Source organism: Apostichopus japonicus, chromosome 14 (genome assembly GCF_037975245.1).
Source record: "Apostichopus japonicus isolate 1M-3 chromosome 14, ASM3797524v1, whole genome shotgun sequence".
NCBI classification, from domain to species: domain Eukaryota; kingdom Metazoa; phylum Echinodermata; class Holothuroidea; order Aspidochirotida; family Stichopodidae; genus Apostichopus; species Apostichopus japonicus.
This window is the reverse complement of record NC_092574.1, coordinates 7,564,435-7,586,358: the sequence shown is the minus strand read 5'-3', so window position 1 is coordinate 7,586,358 and position 21,924 is coordinate 7,564,435. Positions and strand designations below refer to the sequence as shown.

The window sequence follows — 21,924 nt, the reverse complement described above, 5'->3', positions numbered from 1 at the left end:
TTGATAACATAGCAAAAAAGTTGTTCTCCTGCTTCTAATTGGCACTTTTCCTGAAGGAGAACACTTGCCGTGGATTGATATACAGTAGACCCTAATAGGAGTATGCCACCTTAAGAGTTGATCTGAATGTCAGAGAAAATTTGTGTCTGCTTGGAGATGTTGCTAGTTCTCCTGTTTCCTCCTATCCTCTGTTGCTTAAACTAGAGACATAATTGAAGCTAGTTGAAACTTTATTCATTTACAAACATCCTGAATTACGAATCTCCATTGTTGTCTTTATAGTCAAGACTCCTTCCTCTGGGAGATTCAAGAGAAACATATCATTGGACAAAGAAGGGTTCATTTCTAGCAGATTTTCTGACGTGATTTCTACTATTACTACACTTATGACATGACATTTCCCAAACATGTATTGCTAATATTGTGGTGACCTGTGTTTGATAAACAAGGCCAGTAGGTGTGTTAAAGTTTATTTAGCTGTAGAGTGCTAGTATACTAGTGATAAAGGTGACCGTTTCCTTGTTGCTTTCACGTCTTGTTTTACTTTGTCTGAGTTATTTAGGTTCCCAGTGCTTCAGTCGCATGTTCGATTTTCTTGGGAAATGTTAGGTGGGAATACTATATTACAGATTTGAAGGAAGATTAAACCTCAGATTTTATTGATACCATTTTTTTTTTAAGGAAGCTGGGTTTATCTGCAACCTGAATTTATTATACCTTGGCAATTCTGTACTGATATGTTTTAGATTCGCTTTATTTAAATATACCGGTGAAAATATCAGTCTCATAAACATGCGGGGTGTGAAGTATTAAAGAGGTATGAAGGTAGTTTATACAAGTCATAAGTGTGTGTGTGAATATTAAAGCATTAAACACTGATATTAGTAGTCATCAGTGTGTCCCCTACACATACTAAAAACATCAAATAACGAGAAGTATATTATATCAACCCACAAAGTATATAAAGTCACTGCGACATATTTATCTAATTGAACACCCACCCACCCATCTCAGTATAATGTAGAGAGGATGAAAGCCTTTCGGGAAGTACTTTGAACAATTTTAGCGTGTTAAGCATTTGGCCGATAATTGAAGAATTGTGGACAATGGTTAATTCATAGTACATTTAAATAATACCAAGAATGGGAGATATGAGTTAATCATATTGTCTTGGCTTATTTCAATCTCTGAGTCTGCTTAGATTCTGTGATGTTAGCAAGTATTTCGGTCTGAGGTGGGTGAAGGGTAGACCATTCTCATGCACTGAAGTCATGTGACAAGTGCACTCAGTCATGTGATAAGTGCACTTAGTCAGGTGATATGTGCACTCAATCAGGTGACAAGTGCACTCAGTCAGGTGATATGTGCACTCAGTCAGATGATATGTGCACTCAATCAGGTGACAAGTGTACTTAGTCAGGTGACAGTGTGCACATGTCATATGATAATTGAAATCTTCCAGCTGAACAAACATGAGATGGGAGAAGCATGCTCCAACTGTGGTCTGACTTCATTGTGTCAAGTCAGTCTCCTAATACTGCATTAGGTTCAGTTCTATTTTTTGTCGTCCAAAGTTGTTATTTAACAGAATGTTGTTGATGTTGAGTAACTTACAGCAGAGATGTTTGTGTCTACAGCCTAGCTCCAACAAGGACGTGCCCCTGAAGGATGAAGCCTGGTACCACGGCGCCCTGCCGAGACAAGAGACGGAGGAGCTGCTGAAACAGGAGGGAGACTTCATTGTCAGATTCAAGAGCGACGCATCCGGCCAGTACGTGCTCTCCTGCAGGTCCGCCGATAAACAGAGGCACTTCCCGATCGTGAAACAAGACGATAGCACGGTCAGTCCATTGCGAGTTTTTAAACCTGCAGAGAGTTAACCCATCTATGACAGCAAATCAATTTTGGGACTTATTTTTGCTGATAGCTATTATTACAATAGTGCTTTTTTTTTAATAATAGCATAATATATATATATATATATAATATATATATTATATGTAATATATTAGCATAATATTTTTTAAATAAAAGCATTTAAAAACGCCATGTAAAACACACATTTTGGTGTTACAATACCATCCTCTGTAGGCAGTGGTGGGGCCAGGGGTCCTCAAAGGCTCCCCTTCCACACATCTTGGTCCCCCTTCCCCTTCCTCCCTCACATTACAAAATTGAAATGGCATACTGTGTGTGTTTGATATGATATATCATTAAGCCTGACTTTTCTCCTCCACACAATTTTTTTGAATGTCTGAATGTTCTGGTTTTTAACAGTATCGATTGGAAGGAGGGAGTTTTCGGTCAATCCAGGAACTGGTGAACCATCACATGTCAACTCAAACACCGGTGACGAAAGCCATGATGATCAGAAATCCAATAAGTAAGGTCAAGGACGAGCACGACCTTCGACACAAGGACATCCTGCTGGACACCAAATTAGGACAGGTGAGTTTCATGAAAGACATAACGATTCAATCTTTTAAAGGGTGTGAAGACTCGCGCAAAAAAAAGAAACGTCTAATGCCAGTAATCTGACCTAGTTTCGAATGAGGTGTAATAGAAGTGTTACACACCACCATCAATCCCAGCAAATACACATACAGCTTGCTACCGTCAGTAAATTAGACACTAGTGTACAGTCAGTACATACAGCTGCGGTCAATACCCACAGCACAGTGTACAAACGATACAGCGATGGACATCTCAGGTCCAGCTAAAGATAACAAGGTATCACGTTTCATTACTGTCTGCATTTTGTAGCGACACGAACAAAACGTCACTTGCAAGCAACAGAGAGTTAACTTTTTCATATGGCAGCATGCTGTTTGGGGCGAGTCTTCATTGCCTTTAATGGTAATGAAAAGTTAATTGGTAGATGAGTTAATTTCACTGACATTTACCCACTTTGTACCAGTGACCCTGAAACCTTGTAATTTTTGTTTGGCCAATTGACTTGTATTTGAAGCTAACAGGGATGACCATGTGTGCACAACATGTGTCATGTTGTTTACTCCAGTCTATTCCTATCAACACAGTATGTGTGTGCACTAATGTTGAGTTATTTGGGGAGATTCTTACTGTTGGTACATGGGCTAACGTAAGATGTTAGCTGAATTCTAGTGTATACCCCTTCAGCTCTAGGCAATGAAAAATTACTGTGTTAAGGTTTATTAAGCCACTGGTTGCCTCTCATGTGACATATATTGTGAGCTCTCATGTGACATATCACATGACCTCACATGTGACATCTCCTTGTCTATACTACTGCTGCATTCTTTATTTAAGGTGGAAAAAAAGAAGAAGAAAAAAAGTGAATTTTTATATGAATATCTTGTTAGAACTGTATTAATTACAACCCATATGGTTATAACTCTTCTCTATTGCACCCCAAGTGAAATAAAATATTAAAAAATGAAAACGGGGGTGGGGTGGGTGAGGGGTTGGGTTTGTTGACTGCATTGTTCTTTTAGTTTCATAAGCATCCTTTTTCTTGTGTACATGCAGGGACATTTTAGGTGACGTCCAAAAAGTGACATTTAAGAATAAACCTGTTGCCGTCAAGACGTGCAAGGCCACAGTAGATGCTGCAACGAGAAGGAAGTTCCTCTCAGAAGCCTACATCCTCAAGAATTACAACCATCCCAACATCGTCAAACTTATTGGCGTGGCAACAGACAGACATCCAATCTACATTGTCATGGAGCTTGTTCAAGGTCAAAAACCAGTAAAAAATGGATTTGACATCATTTCTTTTATTCTGTGACAACTATCAAATTAGTTAGATTAGGGGGGCAAATTTGGCCTTTGATTTATTAGGGAATATGGTACACTGTAAACATCTCATTGTATATGGAAACCCTGCCACTCTGGTTAGTTGTATGGAGAAGTATTTTCTGGTCGCAAACAACGTGAAATTTTATCGAAGAGGAAAATGTTTCCTCACTGCTAGTTGAATAGCCCAACTCAAGATCTATGCACCTAACTGGAGATTTATTGGTTGATTGGATGTAACCTATTTTGACCGGCTTATAAATATTATAAATATCCTTATACTGTCCATATATTGCCGTATATCATAAATATCCTTATAAATATCTTTCTAAATATACTGTGACATTTTATAGAAATTGAAGTTTTGTACGGTGTATTTCTGGTTACACATTCAGAGAAGATTGCAATTATATATAAGCTCTTTTATTAGTTTTTGGCTTGCTCTACACTGATGTGCAATATGTACCATGAACAGAGGAACTTTATTTGCGTACGTTTAGGCTTGTATCATAATTAATACACACAAAACAGACTAAACAACAATAGATTTATGAGATGAAATCAGTAAATTGTTTAAAAAGATTGATTTTACTGACTGATGTTTGCTTCTCTGTCACCTTTGCAGGAGGAGATCTTTTGAAGTTGCTTCGAGATGACAGCAAGACCTTGAGTGTCCCCGAGCAGATTAAAATGAGTGAAGATGCAGCATCAGGGATGGCTTACTTGGAGGGCAAAAGTTGTATTCACAGGTAAACTAGAAATTGTCCTGGGATTAATAAACAGGTGTGTGGGTTTATGGATGTAGGCATGGGTATGCATGTATGCTAGTATGTATTTGTTGAGGAACAAACAAGAAGAACTCAGATAAGTAATCAGGACTCTTGTCTATTTGAAACTTTGTGTGATATCTGCTTTCAAAGGGAAAATGTCAAAACTGAATACTAAAGACAATTCTCGTTACTTAACCAAATAAGGAGAATGGGACATTCCCACTGCTTTTAAAAATTAGACATTTTGCTTTTGCACATTGTAATTGTAGAATGCTGCCAGTAAATTGTAGTGATAAGTAACTTTCTGTTAACAGATAGAACCTCACCACCATCATGCAACCCCCCCCCCTCCCCACCTCACACCATTGATCTCCTATCCATCTACACGAATGTTAGAATAAAACACTCTGTGGAACTGAAATGATGTTAACATTATCAAAAATGCGGCAACATTAAGGAATGAAACCTCAAGGTAGGGAGAAATTTTTGGGAGAGGCCCAATAACGTGAGATGCCAAATGCTCTGTATATTACTGCAGATCTAGTAGATTGATATATGGTCACTGCCATGCTCCCACAGTATACCTCTGTAAAACTCATGGTCATGCTTTCACCTCATTGACAGAGACCTGGCAGCGAGGAATTGTCTGGTCGGCACGAAGAATATTCTGAAGATCAGCGATTTTGGAATGTCGAGAGAAGAAGAAGAGGAATAACAGATCGACAGCAACAACATGAGACAGAAACCAATCAAATGGACAGCCCCTGAGGCCATGAAATATTGGTAAAGGTTGTGTATACATATGTCCAGGCACGTAGCCAAGGGGGGGCCAAGGGGGCGACCGCCCCCCCTTGAGCATATTTTTTTTGTATATTTTTATGATATTCCTAGTAATTTCAAAATAGAAAATGCTTAAATGCAACTAACAAGGCCTGGGAAGTGCCATTCCCAACGATCTGGGAGGCATTTTTGGCCAAAGTTTTCTTGTACGCTTCATGCCACTCGTGATGGCGCTATGCTAAGATAGTTTGCAGAGCCATATTTGGCTCTGATAGTTTGCCTACAGAGTTCGCCCCTCCCTTGGCAAATTCCTGGTTACGCGCCTGAGTATGGCAAAGAAGTGGTAAAAGCAGTTACTGTGGGTCTGTTTCAAAACCTGCGTGTTCAAAACCTTAGAGAGTGTTGTGGACGATTGGCTAAGGCGTCGGACTTGTGATCCAAGGATTGCTGGTTCAACTCCTGCCTAGTCCATTACGTTGTGTCCTTGGGCAAGATGCTTTATCTCAATTGCCTCTCTCCACCCAGAGGTTAAATGGGTACCTGTGAGGTAACTTGTCATTGGGCGCAGTATATAACTGCAGCCGCCTGGAGGGATTGTCTCTGGGACAGGTTATCGTTGACCAGGGGTAACATATCTTCTGTAAAGCGCTTTGAGACCTATTGCTGGTAAAAGCGCTATAAAACTGATATTCTGTGGGTCTGTTTTAAAACCTGCGTGTTCAAAACCTTAGAGAGTGTTGTGGACAATTGGCTAAGGCGTCGGACTTGTGACCCAAGGATTGCTGGTTCGACTCCTGCCTAGTCCATTACCTTGTGTCCTTGGGCAAGATACTTTATCTCAATTGCCTCTCTCCACCCAGGGGTTAAATGGGTACCTGTGAGGTAACTTGTCACTGGGCGCAGTATATAACTGCAGCCGCCTGGAGGGATTGTCTCTGGGACAGGTTATCGTTGACCAGGGGTAACATATCTTCTGTAAAGCGCTTTGAGACCTATTGCTGGTAAAAGCGCTATAAAACTGATATTCTGTGGGTCTGTTTTAAAACCTGCGTGTTCAAAACCTTAGAGAGTGTTGTGGACAATTGGCTAAGGCGTCGGACTTGTGATCCAAGGATTGCTGGTTCGACTCCTGCCTAGTCCATTACCTTGTGTCCTTGGGCAAGATGCTTTATCTCAATTGCCTCTCTCCTCCCAGGGGTTAAATGGGTACCTGTGAGGTAACTTGTCATTGGGTGCAGTATATAACTGCAGCCGCCTGGAGGGATTGTCTCTGGGACAGGTTATCATTGACCAGGGGTAACATATCTTCTGTAAAGCGCTTTGAGACCTATTGCTGGTAAAAGCGCTATAAAACTGATATTCTGTGGGTCTGTTTTAAAACCTGCGTGTTCAAAACCTTAGAGAGCGTTGTGGACAATTGGCTAAGGCGTCGGACTTGTGATCCAAGGATTGCTGGTTCGACTCCTGCCTAGTCCATTACCTTGTGTCCTTGGGCAAGATGCTTTATCTCAATTGCCTCTCTCCACCCAGGGGTTAAATGGGTACCTGTGAGGTAACTTGTCATTGGGCGCAGTATATAACTGCAGCCGCCTGGAGGGATTTTCTCTGGGACAGGTTATCGTTGACCAGGGGTAACATATCTTCTGTAAAGCGCTTTGAGACCTATTGCTGGTAAAAGCGCTATAAAAGTGAAATATTCTGTGGGTCTGTTTTAAAACCTGCATGTTCAAAACCTTAGAGAGTGTTCTGGACGATTGGCTAAGGCGTCGGACTTGTGATCCAAGGATTGCTGGTTCGACTCCTGCCTAGTCCATTACCTTGTGTCCTTGGGCAAGATGCTTTATCTCAATTGCCTCTCTCCACCCAGGGGTTAAATGGGTACCTGTGAGGTAACTTGTCATTGGGCGCAGTATATAACTGCAGCCGCCTGGAGGGATTGTCTCTGGGACAGGTTATCGTTGACCAGGGGTAACATATCTTCTGTAAAGCGCTTTGAGACCTATTGCTGGTAAAAGCGCTATAAAACTGATATTCTGTGGGTCTGTTTTAAAACCTGCGTGTTCAAAACCTTAGAGAGTGTTGTGGACAATTGGCTAAGGCGTCGGACTTGTGATCCAAGGATTGCTGGTTCGACTCCTGCCTAGTCCATTACCTTGTGTCCTTGGGCAAGATGCTTTATCTCAATTGCCTCTCTCCACCCAGGGGTTAAATGGGTACCTGTGAGGTAACTTGTCATTGGGCGCAGTATATAACTGCAGCCGCCTGGAGGGATTGTCTCTGGGACAGGTTATCGTTGACCAGGGGTAACATATCTTCTGTAAAGCGCTTTGAGACCTATTGCTGGTAAAAGCGCTATAAAAGTGAAATATTCTGTGGGTCTGTTTTAAAACCTGCGTGTTCAAAACCTCAGAGAGTGTTGTGGACAATTGGCTAAGGCGTCGGACTTGTGATCCAAGGATTGCTGGTTCGACTCCTGCCTAGTCCATTACATTGTGTCCTTGGGCAAGATGCTTTATCTCAATTGCCTCTCTCCACCCAGGGGTTAAATGGGTACCTGTGAGGTAACTTGTCATTGGGCGCAGTATATAACTGCAGCCGCCTGGAGGGATTTTCTCTGGGACAGGTTATCGTTGACCAGGGGTAACATATCTTCTGTAAAGCGCTTTGAGACCTATTGCTGGTAAAAGCGCTATAAAAGTGAAATATTCTGTGGGTCTGTTTTAAAACCTGCATGTTCAAAACCTTAGAGAGTGTTCTGGACGATTGGCTAAGGCGTCGGACTTGTGACCCAAGGATTGCTGGTTCGACTCCTGCCTAGTCCATTACCTTGTGTCCTTGGGCAAGATGCTTTATCTCAATTGCCTCTCTCCACCCAGGGGTTAAATGGGTACCTGTGAGGTAACTTGTCATTGGGCACAGTATATAACTGTAGCCGCATGGAGGGATTGTCTCTGGGACAGGTTATCGTTGACCAGGGGTAACATATCTTCTGTAAAGCGCTTTGAGACCTATTGCTGGTAAAAGCGCTATAAAAGTGAAATATTCTGTGGGTCTGTTTTAAAACCTGCCTGTTAAAAACCTTAGAGAGTGTTGTGGACAATTGGCTAAGGCGTCGGACTTGTGATCCAAGGATTGCTGGTTCGACTCCTGCCTAGTCCATTACCTTGTGTCCTTGGGCAAGATACTTTATCTCAATTGCCTCTCTCCACCCAGGGGTTAAATGGGTACCTGTGAGGTAACTTGTCATTGGGCGCAGTATATAACTGCAGCCGCCTGGAGGGATTTTCTCTGGGACAGGTTATCGTTGACCAGGGGTAACATATCTTCTGTAAAGCGCTTTGAGACCTATTGCTGGTAAAAGCGCTATAAAAGTGAAATATTCTGTGGGTCTGTTTTAAACCTGCATGTTCAAAACCTTAGAGAGTGTTGTGGACGATTGGCTAAGGCGTCGGACTTGTGATCCAAGGATTGCTGGTTCGACTCCTGCCTAGTCCATTACCTTGTGTCCTTGGGCAAGATGCTTTATCTCAATTGCCTCTCTCCACCCAGGGGTTAAATGGGTACCTGTGAGGTAACTTGTCATTGGGCGCAGTATATAACTGCAGCCGCCTGGAGGGATTGTCTCTGGGACAGGTTATCATTGAACAGGGGTAACATATCTTCTGTGAAGTGCTTTGAGACCTATTGCTGGTATAAGTGCTATATATAAGTGAAATATTATTATTACTTTTTTATTTTTTTATTTATTTATTTTTTATTTTTTGGTCATAATAATTAACATTTTGGGCAATATAACGTCATCATCAAATGATGGCATGTTTTTTTTTAAGCAAGAGGAATTCGTGCTTTGTTGCTGAAAATTGAAAAAATTATGACAGGTCATGCAAACCTTAAATTTAGCAAAAGTTAAACAGTTTAGGAACTAGAAATTCCCACCAAACTAGGGTCTGGTTTGTTCTTGAGTTAAAAGTGGGGTTCTATGAAATATTAAGCCTCAAATTATGATATAGCTTTAAATAACACTGAATTTATTTGAACCCTTTGCATTTTTATAATCAACAGGGCATCCTATGCATCACTTTGGGAACAATTTAAAAAAATTGTGATTCTAGAAAAAAAATCATAATGACTAAAGACTTACAATAATTATATAGAAGGTTTTTAATAAAGGACTCAAATATTAAGTCAGGGTGCTAAAATATTGATTTCAAAAGCTCAGATATACCTACTGTAACTTTAATTTGTTAAATTGGGACAAACAAAAAAGAAAGTTCTCAAATGCCAGTCAGGATGCTCATTATGGATTCCTATAGCTCAGAAATATGCTTTTCTTCTGAAATGTGTTAGTCTATGGAACTTAAAGCCTTTAAATATTTAAATGATTTTTAAAATGTTTTATTATATCTCTTTCAAATTTGGAATTGATTATATCATTGATGCCTAATTTAGAAGGATACCCTCTATATGATGCATAATTGTGGAAAAACCTAACAGGTCAATAGTTTTGGCAAAAAATAAAACAAAATTATAAGGTTTTAGCCTTACAAAATTGTTTAATTTGAACAAACAGATATAGAAAGTTCTCAAATGCCAGTCAGGATGCTCATTATGGATTCCTAGAGCTCAGAAATATGCTTTTCTTCTGAAATGTGTTAGTCTTTGGAACTTACAGCATGATTTTTAAAATGGTTTGTTATAACTTCTTTTAAATTAGGAATTGATTATATCATTGTTGTTTACTTTAGAAGGACACCCTCTAATTTATGTATAATTGTGGTAAAACTTAAAAAGGTCATGATTTTTGGCAAAAAAATAAACAAAATTATAAGGCTTTAGCCCTACAAAATTGTTAAAATTTGGACAAAAAAAGGTTCTCAAATGCCAGTCAGAATGCTCATTATAGATTCCCATAGCTCAGAAATATCCTTCTCTCTGAAGTTAAAATGTGTTAGTCTATGTATTTTTATGCTTATTGAAATGATTTTCAAAATGTTTTATTATAACTTCTTTCAAATTAGGAATTGGTGATATCATTGTTGCTTAATTCAGAAGGACACCTTCTTTCTAATGTATAATTGTAGGTAAACTTAAAAAGGTCATGATTTTTGGCAAAAAAATTGTAAGGTTTTAGCACTACAAAATTGTTAAATTTGGACAAACAAAAATAGAAAGTTCTCAAATGCCAGTCAGGATGCTCACTATAGATTCCCAGAGCTCAGAAATATGCTTCTCTCTGAAGTTAAAATGTGTTAGTCTATGGATTTTTATGCTTATTAAAATGATTTTCAAAATGTTTTATCATAACTTCTTTCACATTGGGAATGTATGATATCACTGTTGCTTAATTCAAAAGGACACCCTCTATCTAATGCATATGTGTAGAAAGAACTTAAAAGGTCATGATTTTGGCCAACAAAAAAAAAAACTCATAAGGTTTATAGCCATACAAATTCATTAAATTTGGACTAAAAAAAAGTTCTCAAATGCCAGTCAGGATGCTCATTATAGATTCACAGAGCTCAGAAATATGCTTCTCTCTGAAGTTAAAATGTGTTATTCTATGGATTATTATGCTTATTGAAATGATTTTTAAAATGTTTCATTATAACTTCTTTCACATTGGGAACGTATGATATTATTGTTGCTTAATTCAGAAGGACACCCTCTATCTAATGCATATGTGTGGAAAGAACTAAAAAGGTCATGATTTTGGCCACCAAAAAAAACTTGTTAGGTGTTAGCCTTACAAAACTGTTAAATTTTGGACAAAAAAAGAAAGTTCTCAAATGCCAGTCAGGATGCTCATTATGGATTCCCAGAGCTCAGAAATATGCTTCTTTTTGAAGTTAAAATGTGTTTAGTCTATGGATTTTTATGCTTATTGAAATGATTTTCAAAATGTTTCATTATAACTTCTTTCACATTGGGAATGTATAATATCATTGTTGCTTTATACAGAAGGACACCCTCCATCCTATGCATTATTGTGGAAAAAACTTCAAGGTCATGATTTTGGCCGCCAAAAAAAAAAAAACTTGTAAGGTTTACAAGGCCTTACAAAACTGTTGAATTTTGGACAAAAAAAAAAGTTCTCAAATGCCAGTCAGGATGCTCATTATGGATTCCCAGAGCTCAAAAATATGCTATTCTCTGAAGTTAAAAGTGGTAGTGTATGGATTTTTATGCTTATTAAAATGATTTTCAAAATGTTTCTAAAAATTCCTTTCACATTGGGAATGTTTTATATCATATTGCTTCCTTCAGAAGGACACCTTCCATCTAATGCATCACCGTGGAAAGAATTAAACTGTTCATGATATCTAAATTGGGGCCAAAAACTCAACGAGTTCTCCAATGCCACTCAGGATGCCCATGACGGAACCAGAGCTTGGAAACATACTTTTCTCTGAAGTTAAAAGTGGTAGTGTATGGATTTTTACGCTTATTAAAATGATTTTCAAAATGTTTCATAATTACTGGGAATGTATTATATCATTGTTGCTTTATACAGAAGGACACCGCCATCCTATGCATTATTGTGGAAAAACTTAAAGGTCATGATTTTGGCGGCCAAAAAAAACTTGTAAGGCTTACAAGGCCTTACAAAACTGTTAAATTTTGGACAAAAAAAAAGTTCTCAAATGCCAGTAAGGATGCTCATTATGGATTCCCAGAGCTCAAAAATATGTTATTCTCTGAAGTTAAAAGTGGTAGTGTATGGATTTTTTTGCTTATTAAAATGATTTTCAAAATGTTTCATAATTACTTCTTTCACATTGGGAATGTATTATATCATTGTTGCTTACTTTAGGAGGGACAGCCTTTGTCTCTTACGCATCATTGTGGAAAGAATGAAAATGGTCATGATATTTTGTTTTGGTGGAAAATTTAAAAATTCGTAAGGCTATATGAATAGTCTTACTAAATCAATGAACTTGAACAAACAAAATGTTCTCAAATGCCAGTCAGGATGCTCATTACTGATTCTCCGAGCTTGGAAACATACTTTTCTCTGAAGGTTAAAAGTGGTAATGTATGGAATTTTATGCTTATTAAAATGATTTTCAAAATGTTTTTCATAACTTCTGTTACATTGGGAATGAATTATATCATTGTTGCTGAATTTAGGAGGACACCCTAAATCATATGCATATATTTGTGGAACAACTTAAAAGGTCATGATTTTGGTAAAAAGTAAAACAAAAATCATTAAGTTTTAGCATTACAAAACATTAAATTGGGACAAGTATAAAAAGGTTCTCATATGCCAGTCAGGATGCTCATTATGGATTCCCAGAGACCAGAAATATGCTTTTCTCTGAAGTTAAAAGTGGTAGCCTATGGAATTTTTAGCCTAACACATTTTTAGCCTTTGGACAAAATATGAAAGTTCTAAAATAGATTCCCAGAGCCCAGAAATGTTCTTTTCTCTGAAAGTTAACCTTCTAAACATTAAAGTGATTTTCCCCAAAAAATGTCTATAACTTCTTTCAAGGTAGGAACAGATCATATTCATTTAACTTAATTCAGAATGACAACTTTCAATCTAGGTATAATATTAGAAAGAATTCAAAATAGGTCATGATTGTAGCCACAGAAAAAAAATGAGTTTAAGAAGTTTTACCCTCTAAAAATTAAAGTGATTTTACAAAAAATGGCTATAACTTTTATCAATGTGGGAACTGATTATATTACTTAATTCAGAAGTAATAATAACACAGAAGTAATAAGTACTCAGACGTAATAAGTCAGAAGTAATAATTCAGAAGTAATAATAACTTAAATCAGAATGACAACTTCCAATCTAGGTATAATATTAGAAAGAATTAAAAAAAGGTCAGAATTTTAGCCACAGCAAAAAATGGAGTTTTAACCCTCTTAACATGCGACTTTTAGCTTCAGAGAAAAGCATAAAATTCTTGATGCTGAGAATCTAAATTGAATGATTTTGTGTTATATGAAATCATTTTGATAATTAGGGACTACCACTAAAACAAATGCAAACCAGGGCTCTAGGAATCCATAAAGAGCATCCAGACCTGATAATTGAGAATAAAAGACATTCTATGCATAATTTTGGAAAGAATTAAAACAGTCATGATTTTTGCTAAAGAATTAAAAAAAAAGTCATAGGCTATATATGGCCCTACAAAACTTTCAATTTGGCAGAAGTTTTCAAATGCCATTGTTGCTTTTTGCTGAAGGACACCCTCCACCCTATGCGTAATTTTGGAAAGGCCTTAAAAGGTCATGATTGTTTTCAAATATTATCAAAAATCATTCAATTTGGACAAAAGTAAGGATACTCATAATGGCATCTCAAAGCTCAGAAATGTGCATAAAATGATTTTCAAAATTTGTCATAATAATTTCTTTCAAATTTGGATTGTATTATATGATTGTTGCTTAATTCAGAAAGACACACACCATCCTATGCATCATTGTGGAAATACTTATAAAGGTCATGGTTTAGCTAAAGAAAATCATAACTTAGTTAATTTAAATTTAACTTAAATTTAATTTTACAAACTTATTTAATTTGGACCAAATAACAATTTCTCAAATGCCAGTCAGGATGCTCATTATGGATTCTCAGAGCTAGGCCTCTTATAATATTAAAATAATTTTGTGGTTTTAGAGTAACAAAACTTAAAGTTGGACAAACAAAAATAGAAAGTTCTGATGTTAAAGTGTTAGTCTATGGAACCAAAAGCCTCTAAATATTAAAATGATTTTTTAAAATGTTTTATTATAACTTCTTTCAAATTAGGAATTGATATAATTGTTGCTTAATTCAGAAGGATACCCTCAACTTAAAAGGTCATTTTTTTGGCCAAAAAATAAAACAAAATTATAAGGTTTCAGCCTACAAAACTGTTAAATATGGACCCAAAAAAATAGAAAGTTCTCAAATGCCAGTCAGGATGTTCATTATGGATTCCAAGTTAAATAGTTAGTCTATGGAACTTAGAGCCGCTAAATATTAAAATGATTTTTAAAATGTTTTGTTATAACTTCTTTCAAATTAGGAATTTATTATATCATTGTTGCTTGTGGGAAAAACAGGAAGACATGATTTGCCACAAAAAAATCATTAGGTTTCAGCCATGCAAAAATCAACAAAGGTACTCAAATGCCAGTCAGGATGCTCATTATAAATTCCCAGAGCTCAGAAATATGCTTTATACTGAAACTAATAGTTGATTTCTATGGACTGTTTAAACCTCTAAATATTAAAATAATTATCAGAATGTTTCATTTCACTTCCTTTCAAATTGAGAATGTAGCATATTATTTGAACTTAATGCAGTAGGACAACTTCCATCCTAACCATAGTTTTGGAAAGAATGAAAAAGCTAAGACAAAAAAATCATCAGTCAATAATATTAATAATAATAAGTAATATTTTAAGCACATAATCAGCAACACTGCTCAAAGCGCTTTGCAAATGTAAAACCTAAAAACAAATAGTAACAAAAACCTAAATATTAAATATATAGAACCAATAAGGCATAAAATGTAAAAGCCCAACAATATAAAAAACACTTGTACTAAACGATAATAAAAAAATACAACCTGAACGCATTCAGTCCAAAACAACTTCAGAAGTATGTAAATAGTAAAATAATTTTAAAAACTTAACAAAATGCACAAAAGATTAAATCATAGTCTATGTTTATAAATATAAATAAGTATGAGAAACAATAATACAGTAAGACAATTATTGTAAAAGCCTAAAACAGATAGTAATAAACACCCAATGCTAAACAATAATAAATGGAACCCTAAATTCAGTCGAAAAAAAAAACCCTTTCAAATGTCAGATAGAATGCTCATTATGAGTTACCAGATATGCTTGTCTAGGATCAGTTTAAAGTGGTTTATTGGGAATTTTTAACCCTTTAAAAATAACTCTATATTTTACCATAATCATGACCTTTTAAGTATATGCATAGGATGGAGGGTGTCTTTTTGAATTATGTAATAATGTATTATTCATTCCCAGGATAAAAGAAGGTTATTCTAAAACACTTTGAAAATTTTTATGATATCATGAGGCTTAAAATTCCATAGACAACCACTTTTATCTGGATAGAAAAGCAAATTTCTGATTTTCTAATTTCATTTAATTTTACAAAAACAGATGGAATGAGAAGAACCATTCCCACCTTGAAAGAAATTCTAAAAAAACATAAAACCGCATAGTAAAGCATATTTCTGAGCTCTGTATGAAAACATAGGGAGCATCCTGACTGTCAATTGAGAACTTTCGTTCTCCAAATTCACTAAATTTGCAGCCATATGGCCCACATCATGACCTATTTAATTCTTTCCACACATGTGCATTAGATAGAGGGTGTCGTTCTTATTAAGCAACAATGATATTATTCTCAATTTGAGAGAATTTATAATGAAACATTTTGAGAATCATTTTAATATGCTAAAAATGCCATATGCTACCACTTTTAACTTCAGAGAGAAGCATATCTGGGCTCTTGGTATCCTGACTGGCATTGAGAACTTTTTTTGTCTGAATTTATTGAGTTTGTATGGCCAAAGCCTTACTTTGGGGAGGGGGGGGGTAAAAATCATGACCCTTTTAGTTCTTTCCACACATATGCATTGGATGGAGGGTGTCCTTCTGATTAAGCAACAATGATATTATTCATTCTTAATTTGAGAGAATTTATAATGAAACATTTTGAGAATCATTTTAATAGGCTAAAGATTCCATATGCTACCACTTTTAACTTCAGAGAGAAGCATGTCTGGGCTCTGGGTATCCATAATGAGCATCCTGACTGGCATTGAGAACTTTTTTTTGTCTGAATTTATTGAGTTTGTATAGCCAAAGCCTTACTTTGGGGAGGGGGGGGGGGGTAAAAATCATGACCCTTTTAGTTCTTTCCACACATATGCATTGGATGGAGGGTGTCCTTCTTATTAAGCAACAATGATATTATTCATTCTCAATTTGAGAGAATTTATAATGAAACATTTTGAGAATCATTTTAATAGGCTAAAGATTCCATAAACTACCACTTTTAACTTCAGAGAGAAGCATATCTGGGCTCTGGGAATCAATAATGAGCATCCCGACTGGCATTTGAGAACTTTTTTTTGTTTCCAAAATTTAATGATTTTGTATGGCTATAGCCTTATGAGTTTCTTTTTTTGGGGGCCAAAATCATGACCTTTATAGTTCTTTTTATGCATATGCATTAGATAGAGGGTGTCCTTCTTATAAAGCAACAGTGATATTATTCATTCTCAATTTGAGAGAATTTATAATGAAACATTTTGAGAATCATTTTAATAGGCTAAAGATTCCATAAACTACCACTTTTAACTTCAGAGAGAAGCATATCTGGGCTCTGGGAATCAATATTGAGCATCCCGACTGGCATTTGAGAACTTTTTTTGGTTTCCAAAATTTAATGATTTTGTATGGCTATAGCCTTATGAGTTTCTTTTTTTTGGGCCAAAATCATGACCTTTATAGTTCTTTTTATGCATATGCATTAGATAGAGAGTGTCCTTCTTATAAAGCAACAGTGGTATTATTCATTCTCAATTTGAGAGAATTTATAATGAAACATTTTGAGAATCATTTTAATAGGCTAAAAATTTCATAGACTTCCACTTTTAACTTCAGAGAGAAGCATAACAGGGCCCAAAATAATGAGCATCCTGACTGGCATTTGAGAACTTTTTTTTTTTTTGGTCCAAATTTAATGAATTTGTATGGCTATATAGCCTGAGGAGTTTATTTTTTGGGGGCCAAAATCATGACCTTATTTTAGTGCTTCCTACACATATGCATTAGATAGAGGGTGTCCTTCTTATAAAGCAACAGTGATATTATTCATTCTCAATTTGAGGGAATTTATAATGAAACATTTTGAGAATCATTTTAATAGGCTAAAAATTCCATAGGCTACCACTTTTAACTTCAGAGAGAAGCATATCTGGGCTCTGGGAATCCATAATGAGCATCCCGACTGGCATTTGAGAACTTTTTTTTTTGGTCAAAATTTTTGGGATTTTGTATGGCTTATAGCCTTATCAATTCTCTTCTTTTTTTGGCCATTTTTTTTTAGTTTTTTCTACACTGTATAGACTTCTTATTAAGCTATAATGAGATTATTCGTTCTCAATTTAAAGAAAGTACAAAGACACATTTGAAAATCATTTTATTAGTGTTCCATAGACCGACACTTACCTTCATTGAAGAGTATACCGGAGCTCTTGGAATCCATAATGAGCATCCTGACTGGCATTTGAGAACTTTTTTTTTTCCTTTCAAAATTTAATGATTTTGTCTGGCCAAAGCATTAAGATTTTATTTCTCATTTTTGGCCAAAATCAGAACATTCACAATTTGAAATAAAACACAAGGAAACATTTTGAAATCGTTTTATTATGTGAAACACTTTCAATCCCAAACCCTGCCACTTCATTGAAGAGTTTACCTGAGCCCTTGGAATCCATAATGAGCATCCTGATTGGCATCTTAGATTTTTTTTGTCCAAATTCATTGATAATGTATTTCCCCACCCCACATCCCCCCCAGGCCCCCAATTTGAAAAATAAGAATTATTTGTTAAAAACAGTTGACACATCATACTGTAGCTCTAGGAATCAATAATCAAATATATAAATCAAAACATCATAAGGCTCAGATATAGTCCTGTTTAATTCCAACCAATCAGTTTTAATTAATCTAATCTAATCAATGGTCTAATCAATCTCATCAAAGTGAATATATTAGTGATTCTTATTTTGATATTTTTATAATTTTCTTGACATATAAACTATTAGGCCGGGTTGTCAGATGGACAACCAGTCAAAATCTGTAAAAAATTTGCCCCTAGCTTACATCGTAGCATGAAACATCAACAGACAGGTACTAGCATTCAAATCTTGTTCAGATACATATTAAATTGATTGCATATATAATAAAATATATATATATTAATATGTTTTTTAGACTCTTCCATTCAATGTGAGACTTGCATCATCTATCTCCTCACGAATCAACCCGTTCTGCTTGTCCTCTCTCTATCCTCTTTCAGGAACATACACGTCGCTCTCTGACGTCTGGAATTATGGAGTACTCCTCTGGGAGATATTCTCCAGAGGTAGCACTCCGTACCCCGGCATGAATAACACCGAGGCCAGAGAGAAAATAGAGGGCGGTAAGTACTGAAAAACAATGAGAGAGGAATATGAAGTCACCTTAACCTTACCCTCCCCCTTTAAGGAAAAAAATAAGAATATTGGCCAGATGAACTGGAAAATAATAGTACTCACTGTATGCAATTCAAATTACAATTAAAAGATGATATATAATAGATAACAAAAGTTACGCCAGGTGGTCCTCAGTTGGTTACTATAGTGACACAAGAAAGACTCAGTAGGTATAATAGAGGGTTTCCAAAGCTGTACCAGACAGTTTATGAATTATTCTTTGGAGGAGTGGAGGGGGGGTTAATTTTTGTAAAGCTGTAACTGCTTCCTTCTTTTCGTCCTCAAGAAAAATGCCACCTTAATTTATGTTAGATACACTAACTACTGCTAGTTACATATAATATGAATGATACAAATGATGTAGAAAAAAGTTTGACATTCTTGGAAATATGCCTAAAATGTCTCGTTATTGACCACTACCATAGCGACCGTTAGATGCCTGTGCTTGTTTGTCGTTGTCATGGTTATAAGCCTATCTTCTCCTCAATTTCAGGCTATCGGATGAACCAGCCTCCCGAATGTCCAGATGCCGTCTGGGAATGGATCCAGGCCTGCTGGAGGAAAGAACCAGAGGACAGACCAAACTTTTCAGAAATCAAGACAGCGATGAAGAAGATACATAAAATATTTAAATAGAATGCAATCTCTTTTTAAAAAAATTCAATTATTTCAACATCCAATAGTGTGAGATTCAGTCTGATACAACTCAAGGGTACAGAGGTGAAAAGCCACCATCTTTACAAATCTATTGCCAATGTTTGCTCAGGAAACATCCCAGAAATATGGCCGTCGATTAAGTGAATCCCAAATTACGTGATCGAGAATGTTTCACGTTATCCGGTGTTTTCTGGTGAAGAAGATAATGGATTGTATGGTTGCATGGTTCCCCCATCAAACACTGGATTCTTGGAACGATTGGAACCGATAACCGTTTCAAAATGGAATATACATAGCATGGCATCTACCTATGTTTAGTTTGTTCATGACAGTACTCATCCAATCATCGTGGGCTTGCAGTCTTGTTAAGAAATGATGTATTTACAATATATTTGTCACCCTGTAGAGTTAATTGTCATTTATACAGTCTGAAACAGTTTTTGATTAAGTAAGTGTACCTAAGTGTACCTAAATTCCAACTGATATACATTAATGGTAAGTCTCGTTAACTATTTTGTCGTAGGATGACACCAGGTCTTTTATTTAAAGGTGAGATGTTGTTCGTTGTCACATTGTGACGGCCATTAGCATATTTACCACAGTTACTCTGATATAGTTGATGGCAAAGTAAATTTGATCAGTGAAACAACATATATCTTTGTGTTCCAACTCTTTTTTTTCTGTATCAGGAAATTTCAAATACTTCTTATAAATTAATTGGCAACAAAAAAGTTTGATCAATAACATCAAGGGAAATATATCCAATGAGTTTTTAGCCATGTTGGAGACACAAGCTGCTTCTTTGGTATTTCCTTTTGCAGTATTTGCTTTGCAAGAAAAGTTTGTATAACACTATTGGACCGTTTGCAGGCAAAAAGCTGGATTATTGATTTGAAACTATTGAAAAAAATTGAAGAAAGAAAGATGAAAATGAGGTTCATATGCAAAAGTTAATAATGATTGTCCCAATGTGCACAAAACAAGGTATTGATTGTTCAACATATTGAAATTCATACAGGCAGAGCTTGGTTAGTGGATCAATAACATGAATTCAATTCTCATAATGAATAATGCAGTTGTAATATTGTCTTGCAACGTAACAACAATAGATAATAGACAATAGAAAACACATACTGCTAAATGGTCATTAATTACAATGGGTCTATGAAATAGCTCATTGCTGGATAATTACGCGCACTGCTAAATGGTCATTAATTACAATGGGTCTATGAAATAGCTCATTGCTGGATAATTACACACACTGCTAAATGGTCATTAATTACAATGGGTCTATTAAATAGCTCATTGCTGGATAATTACGCACACTGCTAAATGGTCATTAATTACAATGGGGTCTATTAAATAGCTCATTGCTGGATAATTACACATACTTCTAAATGGTCATTAATTACAATGGGTCTATGAAATAGCTCATTGCTGGATAATTACGCGTACTGCTAAATGGTCATTAATTACAATGGGGTCTATTAAATAGCTCATTGCTGGATAATTACACATACTGCTAAATGGTCATTAATTACAATGGGTCTATGAAATAGCTCATTGCTGGATAATTACGCGCACTGCTAAATGGCCATTAATTACAATGGGGTCTATTAAATAGCTCATTGTTGGATAATTACACGTACTGCTTAATGGTCACTCATTACAATGGGTCTATAACATAGCTCATTGCTGGATAATTACATGTACTGCTAAATGGTCACTCATTACAATGCGATCGTAAAACTAGGTCATTGGTTTGTATTAAATCTAAATAAGTTATGGATTGAGTGCTCATTACGATGGCTATTTTTTTCAACATTTGAAAAAGAAATGCACTTCCTTTCTATTTATTCAAGGTTAATCCCCAAAATTAAAAGTCAATATGTAACACAGGATAATTTTTCCATATCTGATATCTCCTCATAATTTTGCAATATTTATATGTATCCCAGAATTGCTTGGAGGACTTTTGTCTCCTTTTCTGCCATTGTAGATATTTTTTTATTTACACAGGAATAGTTTGTATTACATTTGACGGACCAACAGTTTTTTCTCTTTTGTGCGACAAAGTTTAGTATTTTACTTCTTAGACTGCAATACACACTTTGTGTTTTACTTTCTGTTCTTCGATGGTAACAAATTTGTTGTATCAGAAAAAAGAGTTCCTTGTATTTTCACTTCCTTCTAAGTGTGTTTCAAAAACTTGATAAAACTGCGCATGTAACAAAAATGTATATATGCCATAAGAAGACATGAAGTTTCATTCTTAACTAGAATTAACACAAGCAGAACTGGAGGAAATGTATACAAATGAGTTCTAAAGCCATGTATAATTTTGAACAATAATGCAACAGGTTAGCTACATATTTGTATCAATGATTTCTGTATTGGGGTGGGGGGGGGGGTGTTTACCTCGTAAACAAACCAATTCATTTTACCCTATATGAATAGGACTTACAACATGGGAGAAAAGGAATAAATTGATTTCAACCAAAAACAACAACTTTCTTGAAGCAATTACAGAAGCTTTATGCATTTAATTGTAAATTTAATCAAGCCTACAGTGGTTAAAGTGGTGAACAAATCCATTGATCTTCCATAGTTAACACTCAAGACATTTTTCATATTTTAGGCACAGAAATCACATTGATGTTTGAAATTGTTCCACTTGGAATACATTATTTGA

General features: G+C 35.9%; 1 pseudogene; it reads left to right on the top strand.

Annotated features, from left to right (window-relative positions):
• The first annotated feature begins 1,628 nt into the window (after nt 1-1,628).
• LOC139980066 (tyrosine-protein kinase Fer-like) lies at nt 1,629-20,759 on the top strand (annotated as a pseudogene).
• Nucleotides 20,760-21,924: the final 1,165 nt, after the last annotated feature.